This window comes from Delphinapterus leucas, chromosome 10 (genome assembly GCF_059928025.1).
Source record: "Delphinapterus leucas isolate spDelLeu-1000000601 "Yukka" chromosome 10, BTC_Dleu_Yukka2, whole genome shotgun sequence".
Lineage (NCBI taxonomy): Eukaryota > Metazoa > Chordata > Mammalia > Artiodactyla > Monodontidae > Delphinapterus > Delphinapterus leucas.
In genome coordinates this window covers 23129808-23147289 of record NC_143138.1, presented here as the reverse complement: position 1 = coordinate 23147289, position 17482 = coordinate 23129808, and the positions used below count along the sequence as shown (strand labels likewise).

At 47.1% G+C, this 17482-nt stretch overlaps 1 long non-coding RNA gene across 2 annotated transcripts; it reads left to right on the top strand.

Annotated features, from left to right (window-relative positions):
* Positions 1-260: 260 nt before the first annotated feature.
* Positions 261-14745, top strand: LOC111170649 (uncharacterized). 2 transcript variants are annotated; one of them, XR_016394583.1, is made up of 4 exons: positions 261-4778; positions 4889-5438; positions 11712-11792; positions 14473-14745. It is a non-coding gene; the product is annotated as an uncharacterized LOC111170649 (long non-coding RNA). The 2 variants fall into 2 exon arrangements; XR_016394582.1 differs by having other exon boundaries at positions 11712-14745.
* Positions 14746-17482: the final 2737 nt, after the last annotated feature.

Below are 17482 nucleotides of genomic sequence, written 5' to 3'. Positions count from 1 at the left end.
TATTAAAGGAAAAGGGCACATTGGCCAGAAGTAAAGAATCTCCATGTTAAAAATAAAGACTAGGGCTTCCCTGGTGGCGCAGTGGTTGAGAGTCTGCCTGCCGATGCAGGCGACACGGGTTCGTGCCCCGGTCCGGGAAGATCCCACATGCCGCGGAGCGGCTGGGCCCGTGAGCCATGGCCACTGGGCCTGCGCGTCTGGAGCCTGTGCTCCGCAGCGGGAGAGGCCACAACAGTGAGAGGCCCGCATACCGCAAAAAAAAAAAAAAAAAAAAGACTAAATGCCCCTCTTCCTGGGACTCCAACGCTGGTTCACCTTTGATGATAAGACTCCCTTCCCAGGTGCCAAGGCCGTACTGTATGTGCTGCACGTGTACGTGCTGTAGCCCTGACTTGTTTAATGTTCTTTGTTCTGACAAGATATAAAAGCCTGTGCTGTGCTGAAAACCCTGCTGGGTTCAGGGCTAGTCCTTAGTTTGGCTCAAATAAAACTCTTTTCTATTCTTATTATAGATTGTTTATTGATTAATTTCATTGACAGAGTGAATCTGATGGCTTTGGGGCCTAGATTCTTCCTGTGGTTTCTATGGTCTCTACTCCCTCCCTCCTCCCTTACTTCCCCCCTCCCCCACTCATGTTCACTCTTATTTTCTGCTGTGCCCGTGTACCCACCCCTGGTTCTCTCCTTGCCTCCTCCCCTGCCATCTCTTGCGCCCCCTCAGGATTTGTCCTGCCCCTTCCTGCTGTCCCCTCCTCTCTACAGTTCTCTGATCCCTTCCTAGGGCGTCCTCACCCTCATCCCCTTTCCCACCACAGGTCCCTCTCTTCCCCTCATGGGTCTTGACCTGCAAGGACCAGACACCCACATGGCTCCTACCACCCCCCAGCTTTCACTAACCTTACATTTCTGGGGATGACTTTTGCCCAGGGGGACTTCCCTCCCTCATCACTACCCTATTTTCATCACCAGGGGGAGCTCTGCTGCTAATGATAACTGGGCCTTGAGCACAGTGCACAGCCCCTGTGGGAGGACATGTCCCCTGGTCTTGGCACCCATCCTCCTACCTCTGCCCCAGTGCAGGCACCTGCTCTTGGCCCTCGTTCAGTGTGGGCCTTTCCCCCAGCACTGCCCCTTCCCCACTCCTGCATCCTAAACCTCACCCTCTTGAGACCTCCACTCTCCAGGCCTCAGGTGCTGGACTCCACTTGCCCTGGTCCCTCTGCACCTACCCCCATGGCACGTTGCCCAGCTTCCACTCCTTGCCTGAGTGCCTGGGGCCATCACCACGTTCTCATCAATCACAAGCTTCCTCCCAGGAATCACCACGCCATCCTCACCCTCCCTCAACCAGAGCACCCCTCCTCTCCTGTCTTCACCCTAACCCAAGGTCCCCCAGAGTCACCCCTGAGGCATGCTCATCCCCTGCCCCCCAATCCACCCTCACCACTGTCTCCTCTGCAGCCCCTTGCCCTTACTCCCTCCCCAGTAGGAATACTACCCTTGGTCCAACTGCCCACCTCCTTGGCCTTCATCACCCTCTCTTGGGTTCACTGACCCCAGTGGGCTCTCACTACCTCAACCATGTATCCAAAATCCTCGTTGATGCCACTTGGTCAGTTGGCCTTTCCCTACAGGGGGTCTTCCCCTAGCCCTGCCTTCCTGTGCTGCCTGCCTGACCCACACCCTCTGTGGAGGTGTGACCTGCCCCCAACCACTCCCACCATGCAGGTCCCTCCCAATGTGCACCTTGGCTTTTCAGTTCTATTTTCTCTTGCCAACCCTCCTTCTAATTCTCCATGACCCTTGGGCACATGGCACTGACTCAGGCCCCCAACACCCACCTCTCCCAGGGGACACTGGCAGGTCCAGCCACCTCCCCACCTGGGGCCTCCCCATGCCTCTTGCACTCTGGGCCCAGACCCACTGCTTCACCTCCACCAGGGGTACTGGCCCACCTTCCACTCCCTTAGGGCCACAGCCCAGCCCCTCAGGCCCCTCTGCCTCGTGCCTCACCCTCCCTTGAGCCCACCTTGTCCATGATGAGCCTGCCCCACGGGCAGCAGCCCTCGCTCTCCATCTCACCTGACCCGCCTCTGACCAGGGATGCCTCTGATCCTGGGCCTGACACTGCCCCTCCCTCCCCTCTGACTCCACCTCCCCTCACCCTGGTCTTCCTGCCTCTCCCTTGCCCCCTGCAGGCCAGCTTCTCCCCTTGGCCTCCTGCCTGGACCCTTAGGGAGCCGGTGCCTCCCTGTCCTGGCACTTGTCCTGCGTGTTTGCCCATCTCCACCCCTCCCTCCACTCCTCAATTCCCCTCTCCTTCCCTTCTCTTTTTCTTCTTTCCCCTGTGTTGGAAAAATTCTCATTGTGGTCCCTTGTACATGTGCGTGTTCTGCATCCTCAGTCCTGGAGCAGGTCAGGACAGCAGAACTTGTCTGCTAAACATTTGATGTGCACTTGTTTCCGGAAAGCTCTTTCATCTGCGGTTACCCCTTCCCCAGGATCACACAGTCTTCATTACAACCTCACGGCGCTGTCCCGGGATGGATCTGTGCAGTTCAGCTTTTTCGCGGGACGCTTGGATGGCCAGGCCCTCCTGCGCTATGACCGTGAGACAGGCAGGGTAGAACCCCGGGGGCTGTGGGCAGAAGAGCTGGGAGCTGAGACGTGGGACACAGAGTCCAAGGACTTGACAGAGACGTGGAAGGACCTCAGAGAGCTTCTAGCAGAAATCCTGGCCCTGCAGGAGGAGAAAGGAGGTGACAGTGGGGAGGGTCTGAGAGTGCTGGGAGGCCTTTCACTGGATTTGGGGGCAGGGGCCAGAGGATAGGGGTCTGTGAGTTCAGCAGGGGGGTGGCCATTACTCAGCAGCCCTGGGAAGACATGGAGGGGAGCAGGGAGGGTGCCCTCTGGCTGGAGTTTCTCACTTGGGTGTGAGGACAGAGGGACAGCAGGGACTGGAGGAGTCACTGCTGGTGGGGTGGGTTGCAGGTGTGAATTCCCTCCAGGAGATCTGGGCTGTGAAATCCGAGAAGACAACCATGCCTGGGGCTTCAGGTTTCGCTACTATGATGGGGAGTTCCTCCTCTCCTGTCACCCAGAGACCCACTACAGCGCCCCAGTCCTTGGCTCAGAACTTGGCCATGGAAATGGAGAAGTCCTGGGACACAGATGGCTTTCAAAGCAAGTATTACCAGGCCCATGTGCAGGGAGAGCTTTGTGGAAGACTGCGGGGCTACCTGGAATCCTGGACAGGCTTCAGGGAGAGAACAGGTACTGCTCCTGGGCCAGGGCCCTTCCTCTCCCCCAGACCCCTAGAGCCTCCCCGCCGTGACTCTGCACACGGAGACCCTCCCTGTCCTCTGGGTACATATATGCTCTGCTGGCGTGGTGTCCTGCAATTTAATGCCATCCTGAAAGCCTCCTTCTACTGAAAGCTGTGCCTTATCCCCAACCCACATCTCTTGGTCTTTGGAATACCTACGCCATGGTCCTTAAACCTGATTGCTTATAGAACCACCTGGGGAGTTTTTACTATCCATATGTCTAGGCCATGGCCAAAACCAACTGAATCAGTATCCCTTGGGTTGAACCTAGGGCTTCATATCTTTTAAAGCCCCCTCAGTGATTCCAAATATGTAGGCAAGTTTTAGAATCATTGGTCTAGCCCTGGTTGAAACTTCCCTGATGGAACCAAGTGTGCCCTGCCTTGAACCCCATCTGACCATTTTATACTCCCCACATTAGAAAATGAGCCACTTTAGGATCAGGAACTGTGTTCATTTCATCTTTGTCTCCCTGCAAATGCTTTTTTTAAAGTTGTACTCTGCCTCACATTAGTAACCATTCCACTAAGATCCTTTTCCAATACTTTTCCTGTGGATGGAAATGTCATGCCTCAGGAAGTTTTAACAATTTCTTAGATTTCACATCATTTTTATTAATTAATTACTTTGACCATCATAATTTATTTGGCAGGTCAGGGATTGGGTCCTGTCCCATCTCAGAGAGCTTCTTTTCATTGCGAAAGGTCACAAGGGTAGTGAAAGTATAGAGGCAGATGGAACCCAGCTCTCCTGGACAAGCCCTTTCCTCCAAGACCATCGTCTTTCGAAGACTTGCTAGGTGTGGCAGCTCCAGCAAACTCTCATTCGAGTCGCAACCCCTCTCCCCCCAAAAAGACTTTTAATACTAATACTAATATGTTAGGTTTGTCTCACAGCATTTAGAGATGACTGCAATGAGAGATAAAGCCAACTACTCTTCGTGAGAGGTACGACTCCAGATTTGGGGTGCTCTCCCGGATTTGGGCGTGGCTGCCCCTCCCTCATCAAGCGTCGCAGCTAGTCTCTTGTACAAAGTATTTTCCCTCCACGCCACGCTGCCTCCAGCCTCCCCTGCTCTGCCCTATAAACTACCTGTTCTCCCTCCACTCTCCCTTTTGTACCCCTGGGCTCACCGGCACACTGGCATCTTTCTCTGCGCAGACCTCTCGCACTGCTGCTGGGTCCCGAAAGGAAACCGAAAGCAGCCAGCGCGGATGCTTCCATAACCCAAGGCGCGGCCCCACTGCACCCTCAGAAGATCAACCAACCCCTAACTCTGGTTTAAAGGAAATAGAAGTTGTTCGTGGATATAAAAGCAGAATAAAGGCTCTTATGGGCAGGTTGGGACAGGAGTGAGCTGCATTCAGGCTTCTGGTCCTCACACTGCTCGGCAACTACATCTGCAGGCTGCGAAAATGCAGACCTGCCTGGGTCCGCGGAAATTCCGAGTCGGTAGGTCTGACGAGAGATCTGGAATTCGACTTATTTTTTTTTAATTTTTTTTTTTTTTTTTTTTTTTGCGGTACGCGGACCTCTCACTGTTGTGGCCTCTCCCGTTGCAGAGCACAGGCTCCGGACGCGCAGGCTCAGCGGCCATGGCTCACAGGCCCAGCCGCTCCGCGCGACATGTGGGATCCTCCTGGACCAGGGCACGAACCCGTGTCCCCTGCATCGGCAGGCGGACTCTCAACCACTGCGCCACCAGGGAAGCCCCTCGACTTATTTTAAACCGCACCTGGATTGATCCTGAGTTCGGAGCTGCTTCTTCCAGCCCACCCCGCTGCGGGGCCCACCCTTAGATTCTAGGATCTAAGTACACTTCCTACAGCCTCGCGTCGCCCCCGGGAAGGAAAGCGCCCGCTGCGGAACTGGCCTTTGAATCCAGTCCTTCCTGCCCGAATGAAAAGCAGAGATCCAGAAAACAAAAACAAAAAACCACCGAGGTTCTGCCACGTTCAGGGAGGAAACTACTTTAGACTCAGTGTGACTTCCTTCAAAGACTGGGGTGACTGCCTGAAATGATACGATAACAGTGGAGCTGGGCAACGCTTCATCGTTTACAAAACGCCCGGGTGAGCATCGACTTGGGCGTCGGTACCAGACCTGTCCGAGGTGAGTCACGTGTGTTCGTGTGTTTGAATATGCAGGGGATAAGCCCTAAAGGAGAGAGTGGAGAAAGCAGGGAGGAAGGGAAGGGGGAAAGGGTTGAAGAAAGGAAAAGAGAAGAAAAAGGGAGAAAAAAGTTACGGGGAAATAAACTTTTAACGATGTAATTTTATGATTTCTAACGTTTATTTTTATTCTTTATCTAGTTCTGTCATTTATTCAAGGTTTGCTATAGCTGTTTGATCTCTCTCTGAATGCATAAATAGACGGCTATTACTGTTACTGCCGAACTGCTGGAGAGTAAGTTGCACACAGCAGGACTCTTCACCTCCAGATGTGCAGGGTGTAGCTCTTAGCAACAAGAACAAGGTGTTTTGTTTATTTTGCTTACCTAACCAAAGTACAAATTCCAAAAAGGATAATATTTTAAAAATCAACTTTGAAGGGACATACTTTATATACAATTTAATGCATCTATTTGAAATGCACAGCTGGCTTGAGTTTTGGCAATTTACGCGCCCATGTCACCATTACCACAGTAAAGATGTAGAACATTTCCACTGTCCCCAAAGAAAAGCCTTGCGACATAGTTCCATGCAGCCAATATAAGGAGTAAGATAGATTTTAATGTATTGCTATGAAAAGATGTGCCCAACACACTTTTAAGCTTCTGTAAAAGCTAGAGAACGTACTGAATTATAATGCCACTAACACCACTTACAAAATATATATCTCATTTATTTTAAAATTTATTTTTATTTACTTGGTTGCACCAGGTCTTAGTTGCAGCATGCGAACTCTTAGTTGTGACATGTTGAATCTGGTTCCCTGACCAGGGTTGGAACTCGGGCCTCCTGCATTGGGAGTTCGGAGTCTTACCCACTGGACCACCAGGGAAGTCCCCAAAATATATATTTTAAATAGATGAAACCCTGGAAGATTGCTCACCGAAGTTCTGACAGTGGTATCTCCAAGGAGTGAGATAATTCATGGCTTAAAATTTATCTGAAATATTGGAATCTTCTTTTAGTGTAAATTGGGATTTATATTGTGTAGGGGGTCAGGGAGTGAATATTTCCACTTAAAAATATCATGACACTAAGCCCCAAAGTCAATAAGTTGCAGATTTTTAAACACCAAAATGTTAACTAAAATCCAACACCAGAAACTGTATTTTGGGATAATCCTTCACATTTTCGTAGCCCTGAATCTTTCAAAGTGCTTTGCAAAGGGATGTTTTTAGTGGAGTACACGGAATATAAACAAACATTTATGAGAGGCTCGGACTCTAATAAAAAGAAGCGCAAATCAGTGGGGACACAAGGGATCCCGTCACATTTATCCTCAACCCACGTTCCAAACCCGCGGTGCCATAGTGTCCTCCAGCCGAGAAAAGGTCGGGGCAAACCTTATTCCTTGAGCCTCGATTTGTCCTTGAGAAAAGATAAAGGCTTTCAGAGCGAGTCTGAGGAACAAGACACTGACTTTCTTTTTTTTTTTTTTTGACACTGACTTTCTGATGTAAAGTTTCAAGAATGCTGGTCAATGGCAGTGTCTCGGTCAGAGCATCCAGCCCATGTGGGCGATGCTCGCTCTGGCTCGCGGGTTTGCAGTGGCTCAAGGAGAGGACGCAGAGAAACTGAGAATTCCCTGGCGGTCCAGTGGTTAGGACTACAACCTCTCACTGCCGAGGGCCTGGGTTCAATCCCGGTGGGGGAAGTAAGATCCTGCAAGAAGCGCGGTGCGGCCAAAAATGGGAGGAAGGGAGGAAGGGAGGAAGGAAGGAAGGAAGGAAGGAAGGAAGGTAGGAAGGAAGGGAGGAGGGAGGGAGGGAGGAAGGAAGGAAGGAACCTGATGAAACACAAGAACAAAACTAAGTCAAATTCTGATTTCTCTGGCCAGTAGAAGGTCTGCACTCTCCCCATTCCTCACTTGCTTTAGGACTCCACACAGTGAACTGCTGGGCTCCAGACCTGCTGCCCTCAGGCCAGCCCCCTCTCCTGCCAGGCCCCGCCTCTCGTCCAGCTGCACTCGGCTCTGTCTCTACTCCTCATCCTTTTCCCTCCCCAGAGCCATCCCTGAATATCTCTCACCCTTTTCAAAAGACTTCTGGAGTACAAACTCCTCTGAACCGCAGGAAAAAAGAGAGGCAAAGACCACTGAGAGAAACCCTGAAGGGCACCTGTGGCTCCGCCTCTAGACATCCCATACCACCCCCTCCAGCTCTCTCTCTGTGTAAATCTCGGGTACCCAAGTTGGGAACCACTGGTGTAAATGGAGAGTCAAAATTTAGGAAACCTTCCCACCTTGGCACTACATTCAAGACTTTGGTGTTACGGTCACGTGTGCCTTTATTTCTGGATATGGGACAATGGCACTCATCAGATCAGCAGACTGCAAACACCCCCCCCCCAAAAAAAAGGCTTAAAGCACTCTGCATTCGGGAGGAAGGTGAGATGGGGTGACCCTGTGACTCCAAGTCTACAGGTCACTCCTACACAAAGGGATACTGAAAAGCGGTGCAGGACAGTCCATTCCCTCCAGGGACTGGTCAGGGTCAGAGCCACTGAGGGTGGATGTCAAATTCCCTCAAAGAAATATCATTGCAAGGAAACCTTTGTCACACTTTTAAGCCCACACAAATGCTCAAATAGAACCAACTTCAGAAAACCAAAATCCTAGTTCAGATGACACCACTGAAGTTGGCTGTAAGGCTTTGTGGGACCCGTTAGGTAGAAAGAACAACTCTATTTAGGGCTATAGCTCAATAGCCCCTACATCTTGGGGCCCCCAGAAAGGACACGATCTCTTCAGCAGCATACAGTGAGGTCATTTCTGAGAAAAACTGTAAAATCTCCTTGAATTCCTGAGGTTCTTACATTTACTCAATGACTTTGTAGATGTTGATTTAATCTTTGAACATCTTGGAATTAATCTGCTTTACTCTAAGTACAGAACCGGAAGCAGGAAACAAGGGACTGACCCTGAGCTATGGCCCCACCCCGTGGCTCTTTTAGGCAATAATCATAAGAGATTTTGAGCCAGTGAAATCCATGGCTAGGTAAACAGTAAACTCTCCATTTCAACAAATGTTTCAGATATTCCAGCTTGCCTAGTAATGTTCTAACTTGAACCCAGTCTCAACATTTAAAATTTATATTTTTATATTGCTTTTTAAATAATTCGTGTATATTACACTGAGTTTGTTGCCGTAAGCCACGTGGAATCAAGTGTGGAATTAAGATAAGTAAATAAATGTGTGGTTCTTCATTGACTTACTGCTCACGCCATCTTTAAAATGTATCAACATTAAATCCAGTCACTTCTCACAGCTCTACTGCTTCCGTCCTAGAACTGTCCTCCCCACAATAGTAAACAGGCTAGCCTTCTAGGTGGGCTCCCTGCTGGCTCTCATGCCCTGCTGTCTGTTACCCACGTAACAGATGACATGAATTTTTAAACTGTGAGTCAGACTACATGCTCACCACCACATCCCACAGAACACTGCAGTGTCTTCCTTTCGTAGGCAGAATGAAATCCCAGTCCCTCACCACTGACTACAAGCCCCTCATGACAGGGACCCTCTGGCCACCCTGGCCTCAGCCCGCCACTGGCAGCCCGGCTCACTCATCTACTCACATGGGCCTCTGACACTGCCCAGTCCTGTCCCAGGGCTCCTGTCCCTGCTGTGACTCCCCAAGTGTACCTCCTCCCCAGAGACTCACATGGGTGCTCCCTCCTCCATTCAGGTCCAGTGTCCCAAGGTCAAGTCCTCAGAAACATCATGTCCAACAAACTCTCTGAGATATTTGCCCTGCCATTGCCACCACCAATCTTCTAGCCCAGCCATATTTTTCTCCAGAGCAATTATCACTGATAGCAGAATAATTGCTTTTGTCATCTGTATCACTGAAATATATGTTCTTTAAAGCAGGAACCTTGTCTACTCGTCACCACTTGTATCTCTAGCATGTAGAACAGTCCCAGTACATAGTAGGGGCTCAGTAAATATGGGTTGAATATAAGCTGGCATAGTGGTTTTGAAAAGCAATTTGAAAACATGTATGACAAGCCTTAAAAATGTTCATACCGGGCTTCCCTGGTGGTGCAGTGGTTGAGAGTCCGCCTGCCGATGCAGGGGACACAGGTTCATGCCCCGGTCCGGGAAGATTCCACATCCCGCGAAGCGGCTGGGCCCATGGGCCATGGCCGCTGAGCCTGTGGGTCCGGAGCCTGTGCTCCGCAGTGGGAGGCCACAATAGTGAGAGGCCCGCGTACCGCAAAAAAAAAAAAAAAAAAAAAAAAAAATCTTCATACCATTTGACCCAGTAATTTCTATTCAACAAATCTATGATTTTAAAATAAAATATAGAAGGATATTTAGGTGTAAGAATTTTATTTTTTTTAATTTTTGGCCATGCCAGGTGGCTTGCAGGATCACGGTTCCCTGACCAGGGATTGAACCTGGGCCTCTGCAGTGAGAGCTCCAAATCCTAACCACCAGACCACTAGGGAACTCCCTAAGCATAAGAATATGAATCAGGGACTTCTTTGGTGGCGCAGTGGTTAAGAATTTGCCTGCCAATGCAGGGGACATGGGTTCTAACCCTGGTCCGGGAAGATCCCACATGCCATGGAGCAGCTAAGCCTGTGCACCACAACTACTGAGCCTGAGCTCTAGAGCCCATGAGCCACAACTACTGAAGCCCTTGCGCCAGAGCCCGTGCTCCGCAACAAGAGAAGCCACCACAACAAGAAGCCTGCGCACTGCAACAAAGAGTAGCCCCTGCTTGCCACAACTAGAGAAAGCCCGCGCTCAGCAACAAAGACCCAACGCAGCCATAAATAAATAAATAAAGACTAGGTGCTTTCACTGCTGTGGCCTGAGTATGATCCCTAGTCAGGGAACTAAGACCGTACAAGCCTCACAGCGTGGCCTAAAATAAAAAGAATATTAATCAGATTTTATTTATAATGGTAAAAAATGATACAGAAGAGCAGGTATATCCTTTTTTTTTTTTTTTGGAGATAGTATACAGCTGGTAAAAGCAGTGTTTAAGGAGAGTTTGTAATATCATATATAAAGTTGCTTACTGATAATAATAATGTTTTCAAAAACAAGATTCAAAGTAATTCATAATGTATGACTACAGCTAACTACAGCTATGCAATCCTGTATGGACAGACACATGAATACATGGGAAACAGCTGGTGGGAACTAAGGGCCTGTCAAAGGGCTCACCATGATCCTCCCAGTGGAGACACCAGATGGTTTCCCATCTTTCTGCTTCTATACATTTTTTTTTTTTTTTTTTGCGGTACGCAGACCTCTCATCGCTGCAGCCTCTCCTGTTGCGGAGCACAGGCTCCGGACGCGCAGGCTCAGCAGCCATGGCTCACGGGCCCAGCCGCTCCGTGGCATGTGGGATCTTCCCGGACTGGGGTATGAACCCGCGTCCCCTGCATCGGCAGGCGGACCCTCAACCACTGCGCCACCAGGGAAGCCCTATACATTTTTATATGTTGTCTGTGACTGCTTCTATACATTTTTATATGTTGTCTGTGACTGAGCAAACTTTACTTTTTTAATAGGATAAAGTACTTATTATGAAGTATTAAAACGTGCAAAACGAAATTTTAATGAAAAAGTCCAAGTCTCCTTTCCCAACTCAGCTTGAAGCAACATCTCTCCTTTGGACTCCACAGGGCAGAAATCCCTACTGATGGTCCTCCAGAGGGAAGAAATGAACTCTTCCTCCACAATCCTTGATCCATTCTTGGGTTTGGGAGTTGGCTGAGCAATAAAGGCAACACTAAGAATACCATCAATTATAGATTACTGATTGTTACGTAATTTTAATGTCACCACACCTGAGAAAGTAGCATGGATTCTTTCATTTTCACAGCTTGAGAATCTGAGTCCCCGATGTACTGATGTGTGGCCTGGATTCTCCAAAAAATGTTGGCCTTGAAACTTAAATGACACTGGACCTCCTGGGAAGCCCACCTGGGCACCACCTGGGTGACAGATGAGTGGGTCACTCTGTCACTCAGTGTGGGTCCTAGCATTTCTGGAGCTGTCTGTAATTTTTTTCCTGAAGACTCCTACACATACTAAAACGATATTTTCCCTCCCTTCTTCCCACATCAAGCAGGCTTCTATTTACAGATGTATAGATAACTTCCCTAATGTTAAGACCAACAAGTGCTCCCCCCACACACACCCCCAAGTGACTGATCCCAACTGGATAATCTAAATTTCACTGAACTTACCCTCAGGGTTGCCGTTGAGCGTGTGGATCCAAGACACAAGTTATCTGGAGATTTGGGCTTGGCTGATCTGGAAAGCAGTCCTGAAAGGTAATGTTCTACTAGATGGTCTTTGGAGAGGGGAAGGAAATGCCTGGTGAGAGGAGAAGAAGACAGATGAGAAGATTCCAAAAGCAAACCTCAGTGAGCTCTGTGTTCCAACTAAAGGATTTGGAAAATCTCCCAGCCATTCTTGGCTTGTAGTTTCCTGTTTCAATTCCCTATGTCTATGAAAGACCATATCGGATAAACCAGACCTCACCTGACTGACCCTGGAACCCCACTCCCACCGCGGTGATCCAGTGTTTGATTGCCTTGGGGTCACAGGAATGGCAGACAGACAGGTAGGGACCAGACGTGGAGGTCAGAGAGGGTGATCCAGAGGCAGTGCTCTATGCTCAGCACCTGGGGCTGCTGCAGCCCCCCAGACTGGCTCCTACACCCTCAGGGCCTTCCTCACCCCTCAGCACGTTGACCTCCAGGCCTTCCTCCACCATACCTTGGCTGTTTGGGCCTATGATGTGACAGAGGGGCTCTGATCACACTTTCTGATCCAAAGATAGGGTGACATAGTCTGACAGGCATGGGCAAACTTGAAGGATAACAGAATGGGCCAATAATGAGAGCCCTGAAGTGTTGGTAAATGGCTTCAATCAGATGTCCTAGGTGAAACTCCAAAGTGATTTTCTTCTAATTATTGAGGCATTGAGCCCACATGGACACTAGAGGGCGTCCTGAGATTGCTGAAACTACAAGTGTTGTGTCCAACCACCAAAAAAAATGCCCTGTAGATTGGGCTTCCCTGCTTAAATCAAGATTTGGTCAGTAATAATAATAATAATAAAATAAAATTTTAAAATGGGAATTCCCTGGCGGTCCAGTGGTTAAGACTTGGCGCTTTCACTGCTGTGGGCCCAGCTTCGATCCCTGGTCAGGGAACTAAGATCCTGCAAGCCATGCGCCGTGGCCAAAAAAACAATAATAAAACAGTCGGTTTCTTGACCAAACAACTTGCATTTGTTAACTAATCATGCCCTTATTTTACCTTTTGATGATTGAAAGATATGTAAAGAAAGTAAATGCAGGGACTTCCCTGGTGGTGCAGTGGTGGTGCAAATCTGCCTGCAACTGCAGGGGAGATGAGTTCGATCCCTGGTCCGGGAAGATCCCACATGCCGCGGAGCAACTAAGGCCGTGGGCCACAACTACTGAGCCTGCTCTCTAGAGGCTGCGAGCCACAACTACTGAGCCCTCACGCCACAACTACTGAAGCCCGCGTGCCTAGAGCCTGTGCTCCACAACAAGAGAAGCCACCGCAGCCAAGTATTAATTCATTAAAAAAAAAAAAAAATCTTCCTATGTCCTTTTTTTTTTTTTTTTTTTTTTAACCTCACCATGTGGATGTGGGATCTTAGTTCCCTGACCAGGGATCAAATTCCTGCCCCCTACAGTGGGAGCTCAGAGTCTTAACCACTGGACCCCCAGGGAAGTCCCTTTTTTTTTTTTTTAATTCTTATGGTACTTTATTGTATAGATATGCAATGCTTTTCTTTTTTTTGAATGTTTGAATTTTATTTTATTTATTTTTTTATACAGCATGTTCTTATTAGTTATTTTATACATAATAGTGTATATATGTCCCCTGCACAGCATCGAAGACCCAACGCAGCCAAATAAATAAATTAATCAAAAAAAATTAATTAAAAAATAAAAATTTGCACAGAGATTGCCATATTGTCCTTCATAAAAACATTACCAATTTACAATCCGATCTGCAATATATTTGAGTACCAATTTTGGCACGATTATTTTTTAAACTATGAAAATATGTAGAGATACATATTTGGGAGCCATCTGTGTATAGATGATATTTAAAATCCTGTGACTGGGTGAAACTAGAGCGATTAGGAAAGCAGTAAGAACAGAATAAGCAGTCCAGTTAAAGCTCTTAAACATGTCAAAATTTACAGCAAAAGGAGGCGGCAAAGGAGATTGAGAAGGAGCAGCTGGGGTGGTAAGAAGAAAACTAGAACTAGGTGTCGCAGGGCGCATGGGGGGTGGGTGGGCAGAGCATATATATATATTAATACAATCACTTCGGAGAACAATTTGGCATCTTGTAGTAAAGAAGTGCAATAATTCCACTCCTACAAACATATCCTAGCGGGACACACAAGGGACCAAGGAGAGATACCCAAAAATGTTCACTGCAGGCAGCCATGTCTGTGATAAAAACAAACTAAAAGTCAATGAAGAGGAAAAAGAGAGAGAAATTGTAGCATATTCGTACCATGGCTACTATCCAGCAATGAAAACAAAATGAACTATTTGTATAAACGTGGATTCATCTCATATACAATGTTAAATGAAAAAGTGTGCTACAGAATGATACATTTAGCAAGAAACAATTTATACAGTCTTAAAATATACCTAACAAGAGGATTTTAAAAATCCTTAGTAAGAAAAGCATGCACCAAATTCAAGACACACACACACACACACACACACACACACACACACACACACACACACCAAGCCATCCTGGCCAGGAAAATGTTAATTGAAACACACGCCTATCAAAACCACGCAAAATGAAGACTGTCTGCATGTTTCTACTGTTTACTATGTATACCACATATAGCAAATGATATTAAAAAGTTACAAATCGACAAACCTGCATGGTGCCTCCATAAAGCTTTCTTATAATTCTCTATTCTTTTCTTCCAACTAGAACTACTTTGTAGAAGCTTTGTGAAGTAAATCCAAAAGAACTGAGCAAAATAAATAAAAAGAAAGAGTTGTCAAGTATGGGGAAAGCTGCTGAGAGGTAAAGAAAGATGAGGACAGAGACATCTCCATTAGGATTAACAGTACTATGTTAGTGACCTTGACCAGAAGAGACTTCCTTGAGGAGTGTGAGCAGAAGCCAGAAGGAAGTGAATAGAACCAAGAAAGAAGGATGAAGGAAGGACCACAGGCACAAATAGGTCTTGGGTGTCAAACTCTTGGCGGGGGGGGGTGGGGGGGGGTGGTGGGGGTGGTGGGGGTGGGGGTGGGGGTGGGGGGGTGGGGGTGGGGGGTGGGGGTGGGGGTCGGGGGCGGACTGGGAGGCAGGGCTGGATTCTGAGCATTCTTTGGATCCAAAGTTTAGGGAAAGCGAATTAGCATTTATGTAGCTCTTTCCAAAATCTTCAGAGGGATCTTCTGAAATAGCTTTCACAACCTGAAGAATGAATACTCCAAAAGCTCCTGGGTCCCTCAGAGAAATTAAGTACTTTGGCCTACTTTCTGAATACAAAGACAATAATGTGAAGTTCCTGTGGGCTAGAACCTCACAATCTGGGCCATTGTTCTCAATAATGTGTGAAAAATCAGTAGATTTTGCTTTCCAGAAGAATTTTTTTTTCTTTTAAAAAGAAACTCCTTTGTTAGAATGTTTGCAATACATGTATCCGACAAAGGATTTGTATCCAGAGTATATAAACAACTGCTATGACTTGATAATAAAAAGACAAACAACAACAAAACTGAGTAAAAGACTTAAATAGGCACTTTACAAAGGGAAGATACATGAATGGACAACACATATATGAAAAAGTTCTCAGCATCAATCGGGAAAATACAAAGTCAAAGCTTTGAAACCACAGTTAGAAACCACGACACCCATCAGAAAAGCTAACAGTAAAAAGATTAATAACCATAAATGTTGGCAAGGATGTGGAACAACCCGAACTCTTATCCATTGCCTATAGGAATATAAAATGATTATTTTGGAAATTAGTTTTGGATCTTCAAATAAAGTAAAACATCAAGAAATCTATGACCAGCATGTACATTCCTTGGTATTTACTCAAGAGAAATCAAGATAGGGCTTCCCTGGTGGCGCAGTGGTTAAGAATCCGCCTGCCAATGCAGGGGACACGGGTTCAAGCCCTGGTCCAGGAAGATCCCGTATGCCACGGAGCAACTAAGCCCGTGCGCCACAACTACTGAGCCTGTGCTCTAGAGCCCACAAGCCACAACTACTGAACCCACGTGCCACAGCTACTGAAGCCTGTGCACCTAGAGCCTGTGCTCCGCAACAAGAGAAGCCACTGCAATGAGAAGCCTGTGTACCTCAACAAAGAGTAGCCCCCGCTCGCCGCAACTAGAGAAAGCCTGCGCACAGCAACGAAGACCCAATGCAGCCAAAAAAATAAATTAAATAAATAATTTTTTTTTTAAAAAAAGAGAAATCAAGATATATGTCTATAGAAACCATGTACAAGAATGTTAGTAGTTGCTTTACTTGTAGTAGCCAAAAACTGAGAATACCCTCAAATAGCCAAAAACTGTGGCCCAATCTTCAATGGAATACTGCTCAGCAATTAAAATGAAGAACTACTGATACATACAACAACATGGATGGATCACATAGATATTATGCCAAAGGCAAAAAGCCAGACACAGAGAAGACCATACTCTGTGAGTGCATTTGTATCAAGTTTTAAAACGGGCAAAACTAATCTGTGGTGATAGTCACCAGATCAGTGGATGCTTTTGGTTGGGGAAGGGGGACTAAACGAAAGGGAGTAAAGGGAACGTTCTAGGGTGAAGGGAACATTCTATATTTTGATAGGGGTGTGGGTGACATGGCTGCATGTCTTTGTTAAATTTCATTGATTGATTCACTAAAGTTCTGTTCATTTCACTATATGTACATCATACCTCAATTTAAAAATGTTTCTAACAAAAAAAATGTTAATGTTTTTGTTTTGTTTCCTTTGCATGGTATGCGGGATCTTACTTCCCTCACCAGGCATCAAACCCGGCCCCTGGCAGTGGACACGAGGAGTCCTAACCACTGGACTGCCAGGGAATTCCCCAAAATTGTTAATATTAATAATAAAAATAAGATAATTGAAGGCAAGATGTATGAAGACATCTACCACAGCACTGTAAAAACTGGAAACAACAAAAAATCCATCAGTAGGGGGCTGGTTAATTCAATACAAATACAATGGAATTCTCCATTTTTGTGTCTTCTTTAGCTTCTTCAGAAGGTGACTTGGTATTATTGTGTATCTTTTAAAACATTTGTCTACCTTCCTTCAACTGTAGACTCTTTGAAGGTAGGGACCACTTCAAGTTTTAACAGTCTGAAAGTCAAATATTCTGCCCTGTTATCCCTATAAAGATATGAATAATCTAATCAAACAATTCTCTCCTGAGCTCATTAAGAGCTCCTGCTCTTCGGACCCCTCCCACACCCTGTTTCAATCTACCAAATACCATCTGCGTGGGGCTGAAGCCCCAGAGAGAGTAAGGAGGCTGCACAAACAGCCTTTTCAGGACAGATTCATGACTGATGACGTGAGACACCTGACAAGCACCCAAACTAGGCCAGAGAGAAGAGGGACAGAAAGAGCTCAAAACCCCTGCGGTCTGGCACCTCCACACTTTGTCTAAGAGAAGAGAGTAAAACAAACACACCACAACCACAGGATAATGAGATAAGATCCTACATATCTGCAAGCCAACATTTTGTGACTCGTATGACTTCAGGAAAGAGAGATCAGTGTGGCCACAGGAAGCATTAAGGGTTTAGGGGGCAGAGGTTGGGATGGAGGGGGGAAGTAGCTTGCTTCTTTGTAGCCTATGTACTCTTTGCCAGGAACTTTAGATAGAATCTCCTTTAATCTTCACAATGTTCCTGTGAAGAGGAACCTTCCATTTCAGACATCTATACCTGAGAGTCCAGA